Genomic DNA, 8,572 nt, shown 5'->3' on the forward strand with positions numbered 1-8,572 from the left:
CTGTCTAATGTTGACAGTGTGGTGTTAAAGTCTCCCATTATTATTGTGTGGGAGTCTAAGTCTCTTTGTATGTCTCTAAGGACTTGCTTTATGAATCTGGGTGTTCCTGTGTTGTGTGCATATATATTTAGGATAGTTAGCTCTTCTTGTTGAATTGATCCCTTTACCATTATGTAATGGCCTTCTTTGTCTCTTCTGATCTTTGTTGGTTTAAAGTCTGTTTTATCAGAGACTAGGATTGCAACTTCTGCTTTTTTTTGTTTTCCATTTGCTTGGTTGATCTTCCTCCATCCCTTTATTTTGAGCCTATGTGTGTGTCTGCACATGAGATGGGTCTCCTGAATACAGCACACTGATGGGTCTTGACTCTTTATCCAATTTGCCAGTCTGTGTCTTTTAATTGGAGCATTTAGCCCATTTACATTTAAGGTTAATATTATTATGTGTGAATTTGATCCTGTCATGATGTTATCTGGTTATTTTGCTTGTTAGTTGATGCAGTTTCTTCCTAGCCTCAATGGTCTTTACAATCTGGCATGTTTTTGCAGTGGCTGGTACCAGTTGTTCCTTTCGATGTTTAGTGCTTCCTTCAGGAGCTCTTTTAGGGCAGGCCTGGTGGTGCCAAAATCTCTCAGCATTTGCTTGTCTGTAAAGGATTTTATTTCTCCTTCACTTATGAGGCTTAGTTTGGCTGGATATGAGATTCTGGGTTGAAAATTCTTTTCTTTAAGAATGTTGAATATTGGCCCCCACTCTCTTCTGGCTTGTAAAGTTTCTGCCAAGAGATCAGCTGTTAGTCTGATGGGCTTCCCTTTGTGGGTAACCCAACCTTTCTCTGGCTGCCCTTAACATTTTTTCCTTCATTTCAACTTTGGTGAATCTGACAATTATGTGTCTTGGAGTTGCTCTTCTCGAGGAGTATCTTTGTGGCGTTTTCTTTACTTCCTGAATTTGAATGTTGGCCTGCCTTGCTAGATTGGGGAAGTTCTCCTAGATAATATCCTGCAGAGTGTTTTCCAACTTGGTTCCATTCTCCCCGTCACTTTCAGGTACACCAGTGAGACATAGATTTGGTCTTTTCACATAGTTCCATATTTCTTGGAGGCTTTGTTTGTTTCTTTGTACTCTTTTTTCTCTAAACTTCTCTTCTCACTTCATTTCATTCATTTGATTCTTCAATCACTAACACCCTTTCTTCCAGTTGATCGAATCGGCTACTGAAGCTTGTGCATGCATCAAGTAGTTCTTGTGCCATGGTTTTCAGCTCCATCAGGTCATTTAAGATCTTCTCTACACTGTTTATTCTAGTTAGCCATTCATCTAATCTTTTTTCAAGGTTTTTAGCTTCTTTGCGATGGGTTTGAACGTCCTCCTTTAGCTCGGAGAAGTTTGTTATTACTGATCCTCTGAAGCCTTCTCTCAACTTGTCAAAGTCATTCTCCATCCAGCTTTGTTCCGCTGCTGGTGAGGAGCTGCATTCCTTTGGAGGAGAAAAGACTCTCTGAGTTTTAGAATTTTCAGCTTTTCTGCTCTGGTTTCTCCCCATCTTTGTGGTTTTATCTACCTTTGGTCTTTGATGATGGTGATGTACAGATGGGGTTTTGGTGCAGATGTCCTTTCTGTTTTTCAGTTTTCCTTCAAACAGTCAGGACCCTCAGCTGCAGGTCTGTTGGAGTTTGCTGGAGGTCCACTCCAGACCCTGTTCCCCTGGGTATCACCAGCGGAGGCTGCAGAACAGCAAATATTGCAGAACAGCAAATGTTGCTGTCTGATCATTCCTCTGGAAGCTTCGTCTCAGAGGGACACCTCGCCATATGAGGTGTCAGCCAGCCCCTACTGGGAGGTGCCTCCTAGTTAGGCTACTCGGGGGTCAGGAACCCACTTGAGGTGGCAGTCTGTTGGTTCTCAGATCTCAAACTCTGTGCTGGGAGAACCACAACTCTCTTCAAAGCTGTCAGACAGGGACATTTAAGTCTGCAGAACTTTCTGCTGCCTTTTGTTAGGCTATGCCCTGCCCCCAGAGGTGGAGCCTACAGAGGCAGGCAGGCCTCATTGAGCTGCAGTGGGCTCCACCCAGTTTCAGCTTCCTGGCTGCTTTGTTTTCCTACTCAAGCCTCAGCAATGGTGGGCGCCCCTCCCCCAGCCTTGCTGCCGCCTTGCAGTTCGATCTCAGACTGCTGTGCTAGCAATGAGTGAGGCTCCGTGGGTGTGGGACCCTCCGAGCCAGGCACGGGATGTAATATCCTGGTGTGCCGTTTGCCAAGACTATTGGAAAAGCACAGTCTTAGGGTGGGAGTGACCTGATTTTCCAGGTGCTGTCTGTCATGGCTTCCCTTGGCTAGGAAAGGGAGTTCTCTGATCCCTTGCACTTCCCAGGTGAGGTGATGCCTTGTCCTGCTTTGGCTCGCGCTCTGTGGGCTGCACCCACTGTCCTGCACCCAGTGTTTGACGAGCCCCAGTGAGATGAACCCGGTACCTCAGTTGGAAATGCAGACATCACCCGTCTTCTGCATCAGTCACACTGGGAGCTGTAGACTGGAGCTGTTCCTGTTCAGCCATCTTGAGGAATTCTCTCTGCTTCTTAAACTTTCAATAATTAGAAAAGGGAAGACCCTCCCAAACTCACTTTATGAGGCTAGCATCATCGTGATCCAGTTCCAAAGACACTTCAAGAAAAGAAAACAGCCAATATCTCTGATTAACATAGATATGGAAGTCCTCAATAAAACAGTAACAAAATAATTCAATGGCACATTACAAGGATCATACACCACAACCAAGTGATATTTATCCCTAGGATGCAAGGATGGTTCAGCATACAAAAATAAATCAATGTGAGATACATTAACAGAAAGAAAGACAAAAACCACATGATAATCTCAATATATGCAGAAAAGGTACTTGACAAAATTCAACAACATTTTATGATAAAAACTTTAAACAAAATAGATATACAGGAAACTTATTTCAACACAATAAAAGCCATATATGAAAAACCCACCGCTAACATTATAATCATTTGGATAAAGCTTAAAACTTTTCCTCTAAGATTATGAACAAGGAAAAGATGCTCACTCTCTCCGCTGCTATTCAGTATTCTACTGGAAGTCCCAGTGTGTTAGTTTGTTTTTGCATTGCTATAAAGAAATACCTGAGATTGGGTAATTTATAAAGAGAAGTTTAATTTGCCCATGTTTCTGCAGGCTGTACAAGCATGGCTTCAGCATCTTCTAGTGAGGGCCTCAGGGAGCTCATAATCATGGCAGAAGGCAAAGGGAGAGCTGGCAGTGCCACATGGCAAGAAAGGGAGCAAGAGAGAGAGAGAAGGGAGAGGCCCCAGACTCTTTTAAACAGCCAGATCTCATGTGAACTACTTGAGAAAGAACTCACTTATCACAAGGGGATGGTGCTAAATCATTCATGAAGGATATGCCCCCATGATCCAATTACTTCTCACCAAGCCACACCTCCAACATTGGGAATCACATTTCAACATGAGATTTGGAGGGGACAAACATGAAAACCTAATATAGTTTGGATGTGTGTCCTCCCACAAATCTCATATTGAAATGTAACCCCCAATGTTGGAAGTGGGGCCTGGTGGGAGGTGATTTGATCATGGAGGCTGATTTATCATAAATGGTTTGGCACCATCCCTCATGGCACTATCCCTGTAATAGTGAGTTCTCATGAGATCCAGTCATTTAAAAATGTGTAGCACCTCCCCCTTCACTCTCTTAACCCAGGCTTTTGACATGTGACATGCTTGCTCCCCCTTTGCCTTCTGGCATGATTGGAAGCTTCCTGAGGCCTCCCCAGAAGCAGATGCCACTATCCTTCCCTTACAGCCTGCAAAACAGTGAGCCAATTAAACCTCCTTTTTTTTTTTTTTTTTTTTTTTGAGACAGTCTAACTCTTGTTACCCAGGCAAGAGTGCAGTGGCGTGATCTCGGCTCAATGCAACTTCTGCCTCCTGGGTTCAAGTGATTCTCCTGCCTCAGTCTCCCAAGTAGCTGGGACTACAGGTGCCCGCCACCACACCCAGATAAATTTTTTGTACTTTTAGTAGAGACAGGGCTTCACCATGTTGGCCAGGCTGGTCTGGAACTCCTGACTTCAACTGATCTGCCTGCCTTGACCTCCCCAACGTGCTGGGATTACAGATGTGAGCCACTGTGCCTGGCCAAACCCTCATTTTTTAAAATAAATTACACAGTGTCAGGTATTACTTTATATCAATATAAGAAGTGACTAATACAAAACTATATTACCTAGCCAGAATAATCAGTCAAAATTTTAAAAAGGCATCTAAATTGGAAGGATGATATAAAATTATCTCTGTTTGCATTTGGCATGATCATATATATATAGAAAGCCTAAAGACTCTACAAAAAAGCTGATAGAATAAATTCAATGAAGTTGCAGAATAGAAAATTAGCACATAAAAAATCAGTATTACTTCTATACCCTAACAACTATCTGAAAGGGAAATATAAAAAGCAATCCCATTTACATTAGCAACAAAAAGAGTAAAATACTTAGGAATTAACCAAAGAGATGAAAGATTTTAATGCTGAGAATCATAAAACATTGATGAAAGAAATTCAAAAAGACACAAATAGACATCCTATGTTTATGGATTAAAAGAGTTAATATTTTTAAAATGTCTGTACTACCCAAAGCAATCTCCATATTCAATGCAGTTCTTATCAAAATCCCAATGGCATTTTTGTTTTACAGAAAAAGAAAAAAAATTCCTAAAATTCATATGAAACTAAAAATGTCCCCAAATAGCCAAAGTAATCTTAAGCAAGAAAAAGGAAGCTGGAGGCATCACATGTCCTGACTTCAAATTTTATTACAAAGCTATAATAAACAAAACAGTGTAATCCTGGCATAATAGCAGACACATGGATCAGTGGAACAGAATAGGGAGCCCTGAAATAAACTCATGCATATATGGTCAACTAATGTTCAACAACAATGTCAAGAATACAAAATGTGGAGAGGATAGTCTCCTCAAAAAAAGATGTTGGGGGGTGGCTGGCAAGGTGGCTGAATAGGAACAGTTCTGGTCTGCAGCTCCCAGCAAGAACAATGTAGAAGGTGGGTGATTTCTGCATTTCCAACTGAGGTAGCTGGCTCATCCCACTGGGACTGGTTAGATAATGGGTGCAGCCTGCAGAGGGAAAGCTGAAGCCGGGTGGGGCGTAGCCTCACCCAGGAAGTGCAAGTGGTCAGGAACTCCCTGCCATAGTCAAGGGAAGCTGTGAGGGACTGTGCCATGAGGAACGGTGCATTTGGCCCAGATACTATTCTTTTACTACGATGTTCGCAACTCACATACCACAAGATTCCTTTGGGTGCCTATGCCACCAGGGCCCTGGGTTTCACACACAAAACTGGGCAGCCATTTGGGCAGACACTGAGCTAGCTGCAGGAGTTTTTTTTTTTTTTTCATACCCCAGTGGCACCTGGAATGTCAGTGAGACACAACCATTCACTCCCCTGGAAAGGGGGCTGAAGCCAGGGAGCCAAGTGGTCTAGCTTAGCAGATCCCACCCCAACGTAGCCCAGCAAGCTAAGATCCACTGGCTTGAAATTCTGGCAGCCAGCACAGCAGTCTGAAGTCAACCTGGGACACTTGAGCTTAGTGGTGGGAGGGGTGTCCGCCATTACTGAGGCTTGAGTAGGCAGTTTTCCCCTCACAGTGTAAACAAAGCTGCCGGGAAGTTTGAACTGGGAGGAGCCCACCACAGCTAGGCAAAGCTGCTGTAACCAGAGTGCCTCCCCAGATTCCTCCTCTCTTGGCATGGCATCTCTGAAAGAAAGTCAGCAGCCCCAAACAGGAGCGTATAGATAAAATTCCCATCTCCCTGGGACAGAGCACCTGGGGGAAGGGGTGGCTGTGGGCGCAGCTTCAGCAGACTTACACATTCCTGCCTGCTGGCTCTGAAGAGAGCAGTAGATCTCTCAGCACAGCGCTCGAGCTCTGCTAAGGGTCAGACTACCTCCTCAAGTGGGTCCTGAGCCCCGTGTCTCCTGACTGGAGACACCTGCCAGCAGGGGTCAACAGACACCTCATACAGGAGAGCTCTGGCTGGCATCTGGTGGATGCCCCTCTGAGACAAAGCTTCCAGAGGAAGGAACAGGGAGCAATCTTTGCTGTTCTGCAGCCTCTGCTGGTGATAACCAGGCAAACAGGGTCTGGAGTGGACATCTAGCAAACTCCAGCACAGACAGCAGAGGGGTCTGACTGTTAGAAAGAAAACTAACAAACAGAAAGGAATAGCATCACCATCAACAAAAAGGATGTCCACACAGAAACCCCATCCGAAGGTCACCAGCATCAAAGACCAAAGGTAGATACATCCACAAAGATGAGGAAAATACAGGTCAAATAGGCTGAAATTTCCAAAAACCAGAATGCCTCTTATCTTCCAAATGATCACAACTCCTCCCCAGCAAGGGAACAAAACTGGATGGAGAATGAGTTTGATGAATTAACAGAAGTAGGCTTCAGAAGGTGCATAATAACAAACTCCTTCGAACTAAAGGAGCATGTTCTAACCCAATGCAGGGAAGCTAAGAATCTTGAGAAAAGGTTAGAGAAACTGCTAACTAGAATAACCAGTTTAAAGAAGAACATAAATGACCTGATGGAGTTGAAAAACACAGCATGAGAACTTCCTGAATCATACACAAGTATCAATAGCCAAATTGATCAAGTGGAAGAAAGGATATCAGGGATTGAAGATCAACTTAATGAAATAGTGTGAAGATAAGATTAGAGAAAAAAGAATGAAAAGGAATGAACAAAGCCACCAAGAAATATGGGATTACATGAAAAGACCAAACCTACATTTGATTGGTGTACCTGAAAGTGACAGGGAGAATGGAACCAAGTTGGAAAACACTCTTCAGGATATTATCCAGGAGAACTTCCCCAACCTAGCAAGACAGGCCAACATTCAAATTCAGGAAATATAGAGAACACCACAAGGATACTCCTTGAGAAGAGCAACCCCAAGACACATAATTCTCAGATTCACCGTGGTTGAAATCAATGAAAAAATGTTAAGGGCAGCCAGAGAGAAAGGTCGGGTTACCCACAAAGGGAAGCCCATCAGAATAACAGTAGAATTCTCTGCAGAAACCCTAAATGCCAGAAGAGAGTGGGGACCAATATTCAGCATTCTTAAAGAAAAGAATTTTCTTTCTTTCTTTCTTTCTTTTTTTTTTTTTTTTTGAGACAGAGTCTTGCTCTGTCACCCAGGCTAGATTGCAGTGGTGTGATCTCGACTTACTGCAATCTCCGACTCCCTGGTTCAAGCCATTCTCCTGCCTCAGCCTCCTGAGTAGCTGGGATTACAAGCACCTGCCACCATGCCCAGCTAATTTTTGTATATTTTGTAGAGATGAGGATTCACCATGTTGGCCAGGATGGTCTCAATCTCCTGACCTCATGATCTGCCTGCCTTGGACTCCCAAAGTGCTGGGATTACAGGTGTGAGCCACTGCGCCCAGCCAAGAAAAGAATTTTCAATTCAGAATATCTTTTTTTAAATTTTTTTTATTTTTTATTTTATTATTATTATACTGTAATTTTGGGGGTACATGTGCACAATGTGCAGGTTAGTTACATATGTATACATGTGCCATGCTGGTGTGCTACACCCATCAACTCGTCATTTAGCATTAGATATATCTCCTAAAGCTATCCCTCCCCCCTCCCCCCACCCCACAACACTCCCTAGAGTGTGATGTTCCCCTTCCTGTGTCCATGTGTTCTCATTGTTCAATTCCCACCTATGAGTAAGAATATGCAGTGTTTGATTTTTTGTTCTTGCAATAGTTTACTGAGAATGATGATTTCCAATTTCACCCACGTCCCTACAAAGGACGTGAACTCATCATTTTTTATGGCTGCATAGTATTCCATGGTGTATATGTGCCACATTTTCTTAATCCAGTCTATCATTGTTGGACATTTGGGTTGGTTCAAAGTCTTTGCTATTGTGAATAGTGCCACAATAAACGTATGTGTGCATGTGTCTTTATAGCAGCATGATTTATAGTCCTTTGGGTATATACCCAGTAATGGGATGGCTGGGTCAAACGGTATTTCTAGTTCTAGATCCTTGAGGAATCGCCACACTGACTTCCACAATGGTTGAACTAGTTTGCAGTCCCACCAACAGTGTAAAAGTGTTCCTATTTCTCCACATCCTCTCCAGCACCTGTTTTTTCCTGACTTTAATGATCGCCATTCTAACTGGTGTGAGACGGTATCTCATTGTGGTTTTGATTTGCATTTCTCTGATGGCCAGTGATGGTGAGCATTTTTTCATGTGTTTTGTGGCTGCATAAATGTCTTCTTTTGAGAAGTGTCTGTTCATGTCCTTTGCCCATTTTTGATGGGGTTGTTTGTTTTTTTCTTGTAAGTTTGTTTGAGTTCATTGTAGATTCTGGATATTAGCCCCTTTCTCAGATGAGTAGGTTGCGAAAATTTTCTCCCATTTTGTAGGTTGCCTGTTTACTCTGATGGTAGTTTCTTTTGCTGTGCAGAAGC

Source organism: Pan troglodytes, chromosome 1 (genome assembly GCF_028858775.2).
Source record: "Pan troglodytes isolate AG18354 chromosome 1, NHGRI_mPanTro3-v2.0_pri, whole genome shotgun sequence".
NCBI classification, from domain to species: domain Eukaryota; kingdom Metazoa; phylum Chordata; class Mammalia; order Primates; family Hominidae; genus Pan; species Pan troglodytes.